Raw genomic sequence first — 17,269 nt, forward strand, 5'->3', positions numbered from 1 at the left:
CAGCATACTGTCTAGGGCACGGTTAGATTTTTTTAAAGCTCTTTAAACTTTCTGGGGACTCTTCCATTTGACCAACATATTCCCAAAGAGGCACAACAAAGAATCCATCCTCCTCAGTGACAATTTTCCCCTTTCACTGAGAGCCCAAATTGCCTTTCTGATTTTATTTACAGAGAAGGTGACCACGGAGATAACAGGAACTTCATTCAACATGATGAAACTGAGAAGAACAGAGAGAGGCCCTGAGTCATCTAGTCCATGCAAACAATAGCAACAAAACCCTGAACGAGGTATGGATTTATTTAGGAGATGTGGCTGATGTAAATAAGGAAAGGTCACTGGCAGGGTTGGGATGCTGGAAATGAGCCACTGGTAGTGGTCAACACCGTCACCCCTGATGACAGAGTGGTCTTTACTTCTTTCACGCAGCACCTCGCGGGGGTCGGCACCACGCTAGGAGGAGGTCCTAGCAGAGCAGTGAGTGAAAAAGACAATTCCTTGCCCTCTTCAAGCTGACATTTCATTGGAAATACTGACAGTAAATGAATGAATAAATACGAGGATTAAAGAGTGTGGAGAGGAAATAAGGGTGATGTTAAAAGAGCGAGTGAGGGCAAAGAAAGAGGCATTTCCTTTGGACACAGTGATCAGGGAAGTTCTCAGTGAGATCCTGAGAGTGAAATTGAGACGTAGAAGCTGAGAAGGATCCAGCCACAAGGAGAGCCAGCGAATGATACTGTAGATGGAAGAAATCCTCAAGACAGAGAAGAACTGGGTGGGAGAGCAGTGAGCATGGAGGTTGCCTGGCCCTACGTGAAGCCTTGGGAGCAATCTGAAAGAAGCTCCACTTGGTCTCCACAAGGCTCAAAGCAGAACCTGATAGTGAGTCCTCATTGGATGTCATGGCTCATCTGATGTGCAGTCAGTCAGGTCTGGCAAGAAAGGATCCTACTGCTTCAGCCCAGAATGAAATCCTGCAACCTCTTACTTAGCCCAGTCACACAGAGACAAATCAGTGTTGCATTAGAAGGTCAAAGTGGATTGGCTCATCCATCTGGATGATGTGAGAAGGCCGTGGGCAGAAGGCAAGACGAACTCAAGGGGAGGGGATCTGGCACCCACAGCCAAGAACCTGGAAGAGCTGATCCTACAGGGTTCTAACCATGAAAACAGCAGGGACAGAGGGATTTCTCTTATCTAGTCACCAAATATCTACAGAGTCCTTTGGCAGCTTTAGGGAGGGGTCAAGGGAGCGGGCTGAAAGAGTGGCAGCGGTCAGAACAGCTGTGAGCTGGAGAAAAGCCTGCCTAGGAGGGGCCACCTGGGATCCACTCTCCAGTGTTAAGGAATTAAATGAGATAATATAATATTTGTAAAGCCCTTGGAGCAAAACCTAATGCATGATAAAAAGCACATTAAGCACGAATGATTATTATAACTAAGGAAGCAGGTAGAAAAAGTTGGAGCCCAGAGTCAGACTGGGAACTCAGATCAGGGCTGTAGCTCCAAGTGTCAGCACAGTGTAATGGATAAGTCTTGTGAGCTCCTGTTCCAAACTGGATTCCAATCTGGGCCACTAGCTGTGTGACTTCAGGCAAGTTGCCGAAGTCCTGTGGACCTCCGTTTCCCCACCTGTAAAATGGGGATCAATGATAGTACCTATGCCATGTGGTGGTTGGGAGGACTAAATAAATTAATTTTCATAAAACCCAGTGAGTGGCATATAGTGCCTGTTCTACAGATGTTAGCTATTGCTACTGGGTTGGCCAAAAGAGTTAGTTCGGGTTTTTCTGTACCATCTTATGGAAAAACCCAAAGGAACTTTTTGGCCAACTCAACATAATAGAAAAATACTAGGAATTTATAGACAGTTTTCATGTAAAACATCTACAAATGAGAGAATAGGAAAAGTGGGTCGTTTGCTGTTTATTCTAGCTCCTTTGGACATCTTCCCTGGTCAGTTTTTCGCTAGTTGGTTCTCTTGCCTCAAGTGTTGCAAATGTCTATAAAGAATTCAAGAGAACCAGGAACTTATAAGTTGAAGCAGAAAAAATTAACATCAAAGCTGGACTTTTAAAGCCACTGTAGGGAAGGAGAGTGACCCTGGAACTGGTAGCCAGACAGGTGCTGGTTCTACTTGGCCACGTAATAGCTGCGTAATCCTGGGCCTCAGATTCTTCCAGCCCTCTGCTCCCTCGTCCATCAAAGGGCAATAAATGCTCACCTCACAGGCTTGCCCAAGGACCCTAATGAGAAAATGTATCATGAAATGATACTGTCAACTCTACTGTGCTGAATAAATATAACTACCTCTGCCCTAGACTGCCTGGCCCCAACTGTGTGTTTTGTTTGAACAAGTGATTTTTATCTCCCCTCCAATCCGTTATCTTGCTATTCAATAGGGGATTACTCAGGACCACCTTCCACTTGTATTCACTCAGCAGTAGGAGAGTATTAGAGGTGGAGACAGGATGGAATCTAGATGGAAGTAGTTCCAGCCTCCCGGGCGTGTGAGATACTGTGAGTCCATCCATTCCAGCGGACCTCCAGCCCCCCATTTCCTTCCTATCGTGCACATGAGCTTCTAGAAGCCCTGGAGAGCTACCCATGAGCCAGTGGTTCTCAACCTTGGACACCCATTAAAATAACTTGGAGAGCTTTTTTTTTAAAAAAAAAAACTACTGCTCAGGCCCAAATCCCAGCGATTCCAATTCAACTGGTCTGGGGTGAGGCAGGCACCCGTCTGTTTTAAAAGCTCCCAGGTGGTTAAATGTACAGGCAGGGCTGAAAATCTGTGAGGGTGATAGAGAGTTTGCCCTCTTGGGTGCCCGGGGCCCTCTGATCTCCACCCTATCCTCCCCTGCTTTTCATGTCCCTTCCTGTGACCTGGCACAATGATGGGACCTCCGGGCTCTCAGAAAAATAGGCTGACCCTGAGAGGCCACACTACAAAGTCAAGTCTAACACCTCAGTGCCAAACATCTTTATTATGCGACTTTGAAGCACAGGACACTGAATTCTTGGAATGCTTAAATAATAGGAGATCTGCACACACCCCTCCAACCTCAGCTGACCCTGCTCCTCAAATTTACTTTCCTGAAGGAGCTCCTGAAGAGCTCAACAACCTCTGAAGAAGCTCATTTTTTAAAAGAAAACTCCACGCACACATCTTCTTACTCTGATGAGCCAACCAACCTGTGAGCTAATACTACCCGTATCCAGAATGAAATGCAAAAGTCAGATGCTGGAAAAGAAAGGTTCACATGTACATTGCAAAAAGTTAGTTATAACACAGCCTGCGGACTTCTGTAATATGCTGTGACATCACAATGTCATGACATATAACAATAATTATGTCAATAATAATGGCATAAAGTTATTATGTGATAATTCCTTGGGTGATATATTCAGCTCTCAGTTGTGAGAATGAAACCCTTCTCCCACTCGCTACCCCCCATTTAGGAAAGAATAAAAGTAAATGAAGACACCCTGAACAAAACCACACTGCAAAACTTAGGATCAAATGAAGTAAGAAACAACTGCTTTACTTCATTTACAGATTTACAAAATTCAGGACTTTTAAAGTACTTATTATTTTGAAACTATAATTCAAGAGTATATGAAATGAGAGAGAATGTGTTTATTTTTGTCCAAATTTTGAAAAATTTTACTTAAAGCTTTTCATATTATAAAGAAAGTACTTATTCTTAATTTTTTTCCAAAGAGGGTATAAAAAAATTCCCCCTTGCCCCACCAATCCTATTCCCTAGAGATGATCATAGAACTATTTAGTCTTCCAGATTTTTCTCTATACCCCACCTCACCTCCCCACATGTACATATACATGTATCTTACAGATGTTACATATGCGATATACATAAGCACTTTTTTTTTTCAAAAATAGAATCAGGCTATACATAATATTCTGTATTTGCTGTATTCACTTAACAACATGTTGTGGAAATATCTTCGTATCAGTACATATTATCATTTGGCTGAATAGTCTGACACTCTGAATTTACAACAATGTATTAATTCATTTAACATATAACATGAACAGGCATTATTCTAGGGCTGGGGATTCAGACCAGCTCCACTCATGGACAGGAAGGATACTTAATGATTAAGAGCATAGGTTTTGGCACCAGACTGCCAGGGTATGAATTCTAATTATGTGATTTTAGAGCTGTGTGACCTTGGGCAAGTTACTTAACGTCTCTGTGTTTCAGTGTCTTCTGCTTGAAAATAATAATAATAATGTCTATCGTACAGGATTGCTGTGCAGATTCAGAGTTAATACACGCCCAGCAATTGAACAGCTCCTGACATGTCTACTTAAGTGTTAGCTCTGATTACTTTTCTGGTAAGGTGGGAAGACAGGTAATAAATAAATAAGCGGGTGATATGAAAGAGCAATGGAAAGACGTTAGATTGAACACTTAAAGAAGTCCTCTGGTGATGGGCTAACATTTGAGCTGAGACCGGAAAGGTGAGTAATCCCCGATTGATAAAAATTTATATATTTAATTAAAAAGAAAATAAAATCTCTACTAATGACATATAGGTCAGAGTAGTGTAGCAAGAACTGATGATCAAAAAGAAGGGACAAGGTAATTCTAAATATAAAAGAAGGGACAAAGGAATCATAAATAGTTAAGTGAGAAGTCTTTCTAACAACAGAAGGGTGGGCACGCAGGTCCCACAAATCTGCCCTCTTCTTGGTGAGCAAGAAACTATGGCTTTGCCTCAGAAGTCCTTTCAATTCTTCTGGTGACCCCTGGTGGCCAATTCAAGAACTTGGACATTCCTCCCTCAGGGTTTGTTCCTAAAGGAACAGCCCAGAAGGAGGCAGGTTATCTACTGTTTTTTAGATCCCTACTGAAGTAAATTTCAGTCTCTTACATTAGTAGATTCCATTATTTATTCACTATGATAGTGAAAAAATCTACCCTATGCCTTAATATATTGTCATTCGAAGTAAGTAAAACATTTATTTGGTTTAACATTCTGTACTTAAAGAGATTCTTAGAAACACCCAGCTTTTTCCTTTCTCCTTGCTTCTAAGTGAGCGAAGAGGAGACTCTATATGGGAACACTAATGAAATGAAACCAGTACTCAACCCTCCTGCCCTACTGCTTCCCACATGGGTAGCATCCCCTTATGTTCTGAGTCTTCCTTTTCATCCCTGCTCCCCATCAAACCATACCCATCTTCGTACCGTCCTCCCAGGCCCTCCTCTATATCACGTGGTAGAGATAACCTTCTACTCAGGCCTTACACATAATCACTGAAGTAGTACATTCATACATCAGGGCCAGGGGAGCACTAAAGACTTGCCGATTTCAGTACTCTCAGGTAACAACACTGTATTTTACACAGAGGACTTGCTGGAGCAACTCTAGGGAATCTTAGGTACCCAACAAGTATTGGGGCAATGTTTTCTGCCAATGCCTAGGGCTGGGTACATATTCTAGCCACCCTCTTCCTGAACCCCCAACAAGGAACACCACACTTTGTAAGAGAAAACAGCAACTTAACCACTATAGACTCAAATCAATGTACCACTTAAAATAAGAAGTACAATTAGTAAATTAATTAAGGCTCCCTTCACACTTCTACATGCAGAGGCTGATCATTTTTGGTTTAAGCAATGTGTTCTGTCATAATGGAAGTCATTAGTACCCCAAGTAAATGTTTTGAAATTCCCCCGAGTATGTTTGAATGGACTCGCATTTTGCCACACAGATCCCAGTTCAGCTGCTACACTAATGGTATTAATCAAGACACAGCTTTTTATTTAAAGCAATTGGTTTTTTGCCTAAAATTGTTAACTAGGTACCTAACAAAATTTTTTAATAGTATTTTTAAATTAATTTATTTATTTTTGGTTGTTTTCGGTCTCCATTGTTGCACGCAGGCTTTCTCTAGTTGCGTCGAGCAGGGTCTACTCTTCGTTGGGGTGCACGGGCTTCTCATTGCAGTGGTTTCTATTGTTGCAGAGCACAGGCTCTAGGCACGTGGGCTTCAGTAGTTGTGGCACGCAGGCTCAGCAGTTGTGGTGCACGGGCTTGGTTGCTCCGCAGCATGTGGGATCTTCCCGGACCAGGGATTGAACCCGTGTCCCCTGCGTTGGCAGGTGGATTCTTAACCACTGCGCCACCAGAGAAGTCTCCATAATAACATTTAAATTCTACATACATACTCCCAACACAGGCAAACAACTTGCTTAAGACATTCAGTGCTTTTCAGGGGAATTTTACTTACAGAGGTTGGTTTCGGCCACTCACTTAAAACTTCCTACACAATGACTGTTGCCACTGCACTGTCATACAGGCAACTAACTTTTCCAAACTTTTTTCTGTTTCTGAAGCCTCTTTATATCACTCTCAAGCTCCCACTGACTCTCGACAAGCTTTGAATTGTCTCATTAGTTTGAGCCAACTCACATCCCACTAGAATTCTCTTTACCTTTCTCCTCATTAACCTTTCTACCTGGCTCTCATTCCTTCATGAGGTAAATCTGGCTTCTCTGTGCCTCCTTCAAGAAAGCTGGACATTAGAAGGAATGGGGGGAGGGTGTTAGAGAAAAGGCCTGACTTTCCTTTCTTAATGCATAGAAAGAAATTGCTGAAAAGGTTGCTTTCTTCTCCATGTTAAAATTTCATTTCTCAGGGTTTCCCTGGTGGTGCGGTGGTTGACAGTCCGCCTGCCGATGCAGGAGACGTGGGTTCGTGCCCCGGTCCGGGAAGATCCCACATGCCGCGGAGCGGCTAGGCCCGTGAGCCATGGCCGCTGAGCCTGAGCGTCTGGAGCCTGTGCTCCACAACAGGAGAGGCCACAACAGTGAGAGGCCCGCGAACCCAAAAAAGAAAAAAAAAAAAAAATTTCATTTCTCAAAGGGAATCAGGCACGCAAAGGTTTTTTCAAAGATTGAATATATCTATGGATGGGATTATCTGTAATTTATCTTTTGTAGCTACTTTCTTTTTGATTTGTCTCACTCCACCTACCTTCTACTTTTCTAGGTCTCTGATGCCATTAGTACATAGCAAAGAGAAGATAAACAGTGAAGGTTAAGAAGATAAATGTCTGTGACTTCCACAGCTTTACTGTTACTAGTGGATTTGTAGCCATCCGTGGTAGACATATTTTAAGAGATCTGTCCAGACCACATTCCCTTCTCTAAGAATTGATTCTCCATTCACCAATGGAAAGAGCCCATTAGCCATGTTTATTATCACATGACCCAGCAACCTCAGCCTCAGCTGATTGGACCAAGAAAGAACACCTGACCCAAACTGGGCTAATCACACTTTGCCCCCAGGAGAAGTGCTAGTTAATCTCTGTTGATTGTACAATCCAAGGACAGATAGGCTTGGAAACTGTAGGTAGCCATCTTCTGCCAAATGCCTGTAGAAGCAAAGCACATTGATCTGCCACAAAGCACAGATGAGTGATCCACTGGTCTTGACAGAATAAGGCTGAGACAGAAAGACTGGCTGCCCTGGCTCCTGACGCCTTCTCAACAAACACACAGTAAATTTTTCTATTGTTTTAACTATTATTTTTTCAACCTGGAAACACTGACCTTCAATTCTGTTACAAGTTCTAGTGTTTGCCCTGGCCCCCATCAGCCATGAGTATCATATCCAGCCCAGGGCAAGAGTAGGGGCAGAATGCCAGAGGGGTCTGCTCCCCCCGAGCCACTTCCTCAGTGTTCGCCAAATGCCAGCATGCTAGGTAGGCTTCCTGTGTCCACCAAGGAACAGGGAGATTTTAACATAAAGGGGTATTCATTATAATGGGAGAATAACCATAAATATATAAAGAGAACTCTAAAGTGTATTCTGGGCTGAGGGAGAATGTCCACGGATGGACAAACTCATAAGGTGGGGCGCGGACCTTCCCAAAGCTACGGTCCAGACCTTGTTGGGTAGCTGAGAAGTTCACTGAGGTGCCCAGGCAAAGCTGGCCAACAACCCCTGGGCAAGTAGGAAAGGCCTCCTGGACAGTGGGCTGTGGTGGCAGGGCCGGGAGTGCAGAGGAAGTCAGGATGTTGGGAGCCTCCTTGCTTGAACGAAGGCACAAAGCCAGGAGTGCACGGTGTCCACGTCAGGAGGGCTGTGGGAAGCCACTCTCCGGGATGCAGGTGGTCCAGGCTGGTGAGAGGGTGTCAGAGAAAGCTGGGCTGTAGGAAGCCTGCTCGCTGGCAAGACCTGGGATGAATGGTGTCTATCTTGCGAGGGCCATAGTCAGGTGGTCACTGGGACAGAGTCCAGACTGTAAGCTTGCTGAGGGTCTTCGCGGTCTGGGTGCCCAGCTAAGGCAGAGCGCCACTGGTTGTCCCTCCACACACACTGCTGACAGACTGAGCAGCAGGTCCAAGAGAAAGCAAAACGCAGGACAAGGGGCCAGGAAAAGAAGCCAACTTCCTCCTGCAATGTCCCTCCAGCACCCTCTACCGTCAAAGCTTAATATCGTGTTCACTGAAAATTCAATACACGTTAAGTTGATCAGTTATTATTTGAACATAGGGAGTATAAGAAAATACGTTTGGAGATTACATTAGAGAAAAATGCAGGAACTAGTCCATAAGGAATCTGGTGTGTTTAATAAAGTTGTTTAAAAATTTATAATAGATTACACTTGTTCATAGAAACCAATCTGGAAAGCATAAAACAGACAGAAAAAACAAGTTTTTTTAATCCTCCCAGCCTAAAATCATTGTGAACATTTTGATAGCATTTGTATTCTTGCTTTTACATTATGATTTAATATGTAAATAAATTTGCTTTTGTCTTCAAAAAAAAAATATCGTGTTTGCTGAATAGGAAAAATATTTAAAACTCTAGTACTGTGGAGCAGGTAAGAGGGTAGAATTGGAGCCGAGAGGCAAAAAACACAAAAAACAAAAAAAAAGTACAAAAAACACAAAAGCACACATACAAACACACACAAAACCAAAAGAAAACTGGTACAGTAGTCACCACTCCAGAAGTTCTAGATGTCACAAGATATCACAAACATAGCCCAAAAGTACATGACAAGAGGCCCTATGAGCTATCTAATGCTGCATAACATGTCTCTAAACTTTAGGGGCTGAAGACAATAATAATCACTTATTATCTCTCTTGCTTTCTGTGGGACAGGAATTTGGGCTATCTGGCTGGACAGTTATGGCTCAGGGTCTCTCATCAGGTTGTAGTCAAGATATCAACCAGGGCTGCAAGTTGTCTGAAGGCCTGACTCCAATGTTGACTGGAGGGTGGAGGCCTCACTTCCTCTCCAGAAGAGTTTGTCCATATGGCTGTTTTAGCATCCTTCCAGCATGGCATCTGGCTTCCCTCAGAGTGAGTGGTCCAAAACACCAAGGCAGAAGCAGCATTGTTCTTAATGGTCCAGGCTTGGAAGTCACACACCATCATTTCTGCTATTAATGTGTGGGTCACTAAGGCCAGCCTTGATTCAGTATGGAAGGGGACTACACAGGAGAACACATACCAAGAAATGAAGATCACTGGGGACTCTCTTGAAGGCCAGTTACCACAGAGGCCACAAATTCAAGAGTTCATTCACAAACCAGAGTTCTCGGATGCTTTTATAACTTTGGCTGCACATTAAGGGAGGTTTTGTAGGCAAGCCGACTAAAACTGTAGATACCATAGAATGTAAGACTGGGAAGGGACCTTAGGAATCAACTTTAACATCTTTATTTCTCTATGAGAAAATGGGGGCTCAGAGAGTATAAATGCCCTGTCCCAAGTTATATAGTGAGGAACCGCAGACCTGCAACTAGAATCCCAGTTTCCTGACCTCTAGTTCTCTCTTCCTAAATTCAAGTGCACGGACAACTGCACTGGAATCACTGTGGAGCTTGATAGAAATACTGATCCCTGGGCCCACTCCAGATCAAATGAAACAGAATCTCTGCTGGGAGAGACTGCACACTGAGCTGGGGAATCTATCATATTTGTAAAGCTCCACAGGTATGTCTGACGAGCTGTAGCAAATTTGGGAACTACTGCTTTCTACCACCCTGACTGTTACTGAAGCAGTCCAGACACCCAGAGGAGGGAGTGAACTGAGTTTGTGCAGAGGCCCCGTGGAGCCTGATTCCAAGTCTACACTCCCTGGGTGGGCTTTTCTACTGGCTTCCAAGGACCCTTGGGGACCTGCTCTCCTGCTCCCAGAAAGAATGCCTTCTGCTTTGGCCATGTGCATCAGAGTGGCTCACTGCCCCTGCACCGCACTGTGGATTTGTGGACCTGGACCGCGTTGCTGGATATCTTTTTCCAATGAAAAGGATGCTAATATCAAAAAATAATTATCCATATGTCTTTTTATATTCGTGAACATGAAAAATCCCAATTTCACTTTGTAATTTCCTTACCCAGTAACAATTAAGCCACATTCTTGGCTGGCATCCAACTCCTTCCAATTTGGAATTGCTCCTTATCTCTTGCTTCTTTAACCTCCCCAATTGTGTCTGATTTTGTTCTGTAGAGTATTTGTGTTAATACGAGGAAAACTAACAATAATGATGATGATGATGATAATGACATAACAGCCACTCTTCTTACTATGTATCTATTTTTATTTTATTAAAATTTTTTTACATCTTTATTGGAGTATAATTGCTTTACAATGGTGTGTTAGTTTCTGTTTTATAACAAAGTGAATCAGTTATACGTATACATATGTTCCCATATCTCTTCCCTCTTGCATCTCTCTCCCTCCCACCCTCCCTATCCCACCCCTCTAGGTGGTCACAAAGCACAGAGCTGATCTCCCTGTGCTATGCGGCTGCTTCCCACTAGCTATCTATTTTACGTTTGATAGTGTATATATGTCCATGCCACTCTCTCGCTTTGTCACAGCTTACCCTTCCTCCTCCCCATATCCTCAAGTCCATTCTCTAGTAGGTCTGTGTCTTTATTCCTGTCTTACCCCTAGGTTCTTCATGACATTTTTTCCCTTAAATTCCATATATATGTGTTACCATACGGTATTTGTCTTTCTCTTTCTGACTTACTTCACTCTGTATGACAGACTCTAGGTCCATCCACCTCATTACAAATAGCTCAATTTCATTTCTTTTTATGGTTGAGTAATATTCCATTGTATACATGTGCCACATCTTCTTTATTCATTCATCCGATGATGCACACTTAGGTTGTTTCCATCTCCTGGCTATTGTAAATAGAGCTGCAATGAACATTTTGGTACATGACTCTTTTTGAATTATGGTTTTCTCAGGGTATATGCCCAGTAGTGGGATTGCTGGGTCATATGGTAGTTCTATTTGTAGTTTTTAAAGGAAACTCCATACTGTTCTCTATAGTGGCTATACCAATTCACATTCCCACCAGCAGTGCAAGAGGGTTCCCTTTTCTCCACACCCTCTCCAGCATTTATTGTTCCTAGATTTTTTGATGATGGCCATTCTGACTGGTGTGAGATGATATCTCATTGTAGTTTTGAATTGCATTTCTCTAATGATTAATGATGTTGAGCATTCTTTCATGTGTTTGTTGGCAGTCTGTATATCTTCTTTGGAGAAATGTCTATTTAGGTCTTCTGCCCATTTTTGCATTGGGTTGTTCGTTTTTTTTGTTATTGACCTGCATGAGCTGCTTATAAATTTTGGAGATTAATCCTTTGTCAGTTGCTTCATTTGAAAATATTTTCTCCCATTCTGAGGGTTTCCTTTTGGTCTTTTATATGGTTTCCTTTGCTGTGCAAAAGCTTTGAAGTTTCATTAGGACCCATTTGCTTATTTTTGTTTTTATTTCCATTTCTCTAGGAGGTGGGTCAAAAAGGATCTTGCCGTGATTTATGTCATAGAGTGTTCTGCCTATGTTTTCCTATAAGAGTTTGACAGCTTCTAGCCTTACATTTAGGTCTTTAATCCATCTTGAGCTTATTTTTGTGTATGGTGTTAGGGAGTTATCTAATCTCATACTTTTACATGTACCTGTCCAGTTTTCCCAGCACCACATATTGAAGAGGCTGTCCTTTCTCCACTGTACATTCCTGCCTCCTTATCAAAGATAAGGTGACCATATGTGCGTGGGTTTATCTCTGGGCTTTCTATACTGGTCCATTGATATATATTTCTGTTTTTGTGCCAGTACCATAGTGTCTTGATTACTGTAGCTTTGTAGTATAGTCTGAAGTCAGGGAGCCTGATTCCTCCAGCTCCGTTTTTCGTTCTCAAGATTGCTTTGGGTATTCGGGGTCTTTTGTGTTTCCATACAAATTGTGAAATTTTTTGCTCTAGTTCTGTGAAAAATGCCAGTGGTAGTTTGATAGGGATTGCATTGAATCTGTAGATTGTTTTGGGTAGTAGAGTCATTTTCACAATGTTGATTCTTCCAATCCAAGAACATGGTATATCTCTCCATCTATTTGTATCATCTTTAATTTCTTTCATCAGTGTCTTATAATTTTCTGCATAGAGGTCTTTTATCTCCTTAGGTAGGTTTATTCCTAGATATTTTGTTCTTTTTGTTACAATGGTAAATGGGAGTGTTTTCTTGATTTCACTTTCAGATTTTTCATCATTAGTGTATAGGAATGCCAGAGATTTCTGTGCATTAATTTTGTATCCTGCTACTTTACCAAATTCATTGATTAGCTCTAGTAGTTTTCTCGTAGCATCTTTAGGATTCTCTATGTATAGTATCATGTCATCTGCAAACAGTGACAGCTTTACTTCTTCTTTTCCGATTTGGATTCCTTTTATTTCCTTTTCTTCTCTGATGGCTGTGGCTAAAACTTCCAAAACTATGTTGAATAAGAGTGGTGAGAGTGGGCAACCTTGTCTTGTTCCTGATCTTAGTGGAAATGCTTTCAGTTTTTCACCATTGAGGACGATGTTGGCTGTGGGTTTGTCATATACGGCCTTTATTATGTTGAGGAAAGTTCCCTCTATGCCTACTTTCTGCAGGGTTTTTATCATAAATGGGTGTTGAATTTTGTCGAACGCTTTCTCTGCATCTATTGAGATGACCATATGGTTTTTCTCCTTCAATTTGTTAATATGGTGTATCACATTGATTGATTTGCGTATATTGAAGAATCCTTGCATTCCTGGAATAAACCCCACTTGATCATGGTGTATGACCCTTTTAATGTGCTGTTGGATTCTGTTTGCTAGTATTTTGTTGAGGATTTTTGCATCTATCTTCATCAGTGATATTGGCCTGTAGTTTTCTTTCTTTGTGACATCCTTGTCTGGTTTTGGTATCAAGGTGATGGTGGCCTCGTAGAAGGAGTTTGGGAGTGTTCCTCCCTCTGCTATACTTTGGAAGAGTTTGAGAAGGATAGGTGTTAGCTCTTCTCTAAATGTTTGATAGAATTCGCCTGTGAAGCCATCTGGTCTGGGCTTTTGTTTGTTGGAAGATTTTTAATCACAGTTTCAATTTCAGTGCTTGTGATTGGTCTGTTCATATTTTCTATTTCTTCCTGATTCAGTCTTGGCAGGTTGTGCATTTCTAAGAATTTGTCCATTTCTTCCAGGTTGTCCATTTTATTGGCATAGAGTTGCTTGTAGTAATCTCTCATGATCTTTTGTATTTCTGTAGTGTCAGTTGTTACTTCTCTTTTTTCATTTCTAATTCTATTGATTTGAGTCTTCTCTCTTTTTTTCTTGATGAGTCTGGCTATTGATTTATCAATTTTGTTTATCTTCTCAAAGAACCAGCTTTTAGTTTTGTTGATCTTTGCTGTTGTTTCCTTCATTTCTTTTTCATTTATTTCTGATCTGATCTTTATGATTTCTTTCCTTCTGCTAACTTTGGGGTTTTTTTGTTCTTCTTTCTCTCTTACTATGTATCTAATAGCAACTCTACTTACTATGTATCTGACACCATTCTGAGACTTTATCATATTATCTCATTTCTCTCAAAGCCATTGTTCAGAAGGTATTTTGATTCTCATTTTAAAACAAGGAAACCAATGCTCAGGGAAGTTAAGAATGTGCCCAAGGAAGGTCACATTTGGCATAAGGAGTGGAGCCAAGGTTTTATCCAAGCCTGACTACCTCAAGAGCTATACTTTTCACAGCTGTTATCTATTGCCTTTCATGACTAGTTTTCTCAGGATCAACATGGGATGATCAAGAGCAAAGATTTCTCCACCAGAGACCTCATTTTAAAATCTAATTCTGCCCATTTCTAGTTGAGTAACTTGGGGCTAATTATCTAATCTCTGTAATCCTCTTCATCTGTAAAATGAGGACAGTAATTCCCTCCTCATGTGGCTTTAGTACAGTCTTAAGAAGAAAATGCACAGTGCTTTATTAGCACATAGTCAACGTTCAGTTAAGAACAGCTATTTTAATTGCTAACATTTTTATTGGCTTCATTGTACTTTTTTTTTATAAATTTATTTATTTTTGGCTGAGTTAGGTCTTTGTTGCTGCACACAGGCTTTCTCTAGTTGTGGCGAGCAGGGGCTACTCTTCATTGCGGTGCGTGGGCTTCTCATTGCGGTGACTTCTCTTGTTGCAGAGCATGGGCTCTAGGCATGCGGGCTTCAGTTGTTGTACTCGTGGGTTCTAGAGCACAGGCTCAGTAGTTGTGGTGCATGGGCTTAGTTGCTCCGTGGCATGTGGGATCTTCCTGGACCGGGGATTGAACCGGTGTCCCCTGCATTGACAGGCGGATTCTTAACCACTGAGCCACCAGGGAAGCCCTTCATTGTATTTTTTATTCCATGCAAAATGCCTATTCATTTCTCTTGTAGATTGCATCCCTAACTGCAGACCGATTTCAAGTTCTGGAACCCATTATGCACTGATTTGTATATAATAACAGGGGAGCCTCACAGAAATAACAGGAAAAGAAAATTAATTTCAGAAACAGCAGTCCAAAAAAATACTCAGAGGATATGACAAGTGTGGCATCCTTCCTGGGTTTTTCATTTTCTCTACCTTCAGTTTTTTTAAGGGGTCACTTCTCTCCTGATGATCATATCAGCTGCTTCCCTGTGACAGGCAACGAACTAGTATTTCTGCCAAATGAAAGGAACTCTCTCCCATCTCGGTGACCACTGCTTCTCCTTCTCGCATGCTTTATCTCCTTCACCGAAACTTGCCTGGTCCATAATTTACAGCCTGACTGGCTCCGCAGGAATGGTTGCCTTGAGGCCTTGGAGACCTAACTGTGCGTGTGGGCTCCCCTGTAAGGAGGTCTTGGAAAAATCTATCCCAGCTGCCATGTGGTGACACCTAGTACCGTCTGTGGTGACAGCTGTCAATGGTACCATCTTTTCATCTCTGCCTCTTCCTGAAGCTCAGTCTATCACTTCCAACAGAATACTATGTGCTTAAGCATCTTCTTTCCTGCTGTGGTGGTGTGGTTTTTATGTCTTCTGGGATCATCTTAGAACGTATTTAGGGCTATAATTCTGGGCCCAGAAGAACATAATCTGGTCAGCGGGTGCATAGGTAGGTCTTCATTTAATTAAAAGGGGGGCCCCAATAGCACAGTTATTGTTTACTGCAGGGGGTTTCAGTCTGGAAACCAGGAGTGGGTACAGCAGATCCTAAGCCCACTTCCCTGACTAGCTTTATAGTCCCAGAGAATCACCAATATCCTAGATAAAGCTGTTCACCTCTCAGAGGCAACCTAAAAGGGAAAAGACTGGGTTTTTGTTTGGTTTTCATTTGATCACTTCCCTCAACATTAATTGCTGTTTTCACAAATCTGGATCATTACTAAAAAAAAGTCACCATGTAGAAGTCAATGCGGAACTTACTGGTATCGTAACCAGCCACCGAAGCAGAAGAGAGAGTAAGGAATCAGGTTTGGCAGGGCTGGGGTGGAGGTGGGAGCGGCAGAGGGTGAAGCGGAGGTGGAGCCCCAGTAGGACTTAGAGGAATAGGAAGCAGGATTAGGAGTGCTGACCCCACACGCTGCACTCGCCGCCTCAGTCCTCCATTCTAGCCCTCATCCTAGGCGGATGAGTGGGACAACGTACCACCTCTATTGGGGTTTGCCTGCTCTAGGTGTTTCCAATAAAAGAACTGTGGGCCACTTTGGGGCCAGGAGCACTGAATCCAGGGTGGTAGCCTGTAGGCTACAGTGATGGTTTCTCAAGTGTAGTCTACCTGCTAATTCTACAACTTGCTGGCCTCTCCCAGTTTACAAGTCAGAATCTCTGGGGGAACGTGAAGATCATTCCTAAGTACAATAAAATGTGAGGATCACTGAGAGAGAACATACTGCAAATCACTAATCCAGGTAAAATTTTCAAGTATCCATTTTGCACAGAATAATGGCCTCCAAAGATGTCACATCCAAAACCCCAGAATGTGTGAATATGTTAAGCTACGCGGTAAAGGGGAATTAAGGTTGCAGATGGAATTAAGGTTGCTAGTCAACTGACATTAAAACAGGGAGAGTATCCTGGATTATCCAAGTGGGCCCAAAGTAATCCCAAGGGTCCTTAAATGAAGAGGGAGGCAAAAGACAAGAGGCACGGAAGGTTATATGAGTATGGAGTCGGCCAGAGTGATGCAATGTAAGAAGGATTCAACTCACTGATGCTGGCTTTGGAGATAGAAAAAGGAGCCATTAGCCAAGGAATGCCAGCACCCTCTAGAAACTGCAAAAGGCAAGGACATGCATTCTCCCCTGGAGCCTCCAGAAGGACCACAGCCCGGCTGACACCTTGATTTTAGGCCAGTGATACCGGTGTTGGACTTCTAACCTCCAGAACTGTGAAATAAAAAATCGGTGTTGTTTAAGCCACTAAATTTGTGCAAAATTTGTACAATAGCAATAGAAAACTAATATAACTCCTATTCATGATAAATGCCTGTATTCATGATAAATGCCTGTATTCAATGATATGGATAGATGTGATATCACAAACCATACAGTATGGTTTCTGAAAGGCATGGAGTTTAAGGGACTTCCAAGAACATGAAGAAAATTTCCACCTGTTAGAAACAGGTCATCTTTCTAGGCTTAATTTATTTCCTCAAGATAGCTGTGCTGGATATTGGGATATTTACTTGGTTGCTTCTGAAGATCCAGTCTCTACTCTGCTCTGTGCCCTGGTAGGCAGATCTCTATGGACCAGACTCCCTTGCCCTTTGTTTTCCAGCTGGGTTCCCCCAATGGGAGGTACCAGCAGGAGAGTCTAGAGGTCACTCAGGTACCAGCCTTGCACTTGTACAACCCTGAGAGTGAGTCTCTCCTTAAATTTTGTGCTCTAGGCACCTTACTTGCCTCACTCAACAGTAACAATGAGGAAGAA

At 42.4% G+C, this 17,269-nt stretch overlaps 1 protein-coding gene and 1 long non-coding RNA gene across 2 annotated transcripts in view; one reads left to right on the plus strand and one right to left on the minus strand.

Moving 5' to 3' along the window:
- CPVL (carboxypeptidase vitellogenic like) overlaps positions 1-17,269 on the minus strand; it is a 101,073-nt gene that overhangs the window by 75,804 nt on the left and 8,000 nt on the right. The window lies entirely within an intron of this gene.
- LOC141279472 (uncharacterized) lies at positions 3,454-7,467 on the plus strand. The gene is made up of 3 exons (XR_012333733.1): positions 3,454-3,528; positions 4,273-4,489; positions 7,027-7,467. It is a non-coding gene; the product is annotated as an uncharacterized lncRNA (long non-coding RNA).

The sequence above is a fragment of the Tursiops truncatus genome, chromosome 9 (genome assembly GCF_011762595.2).
Source record: "Tursiops truncatus isolate mTurTru1 chromosome 9, mTurTru1.mat.Y, whole genome shotgun sequence".
NCBI lineage: Eukaryota > Metazoa > Chordata > Mammalia > Artiodactyla > Delphinidae > Tursiops > Tursiops truncatus.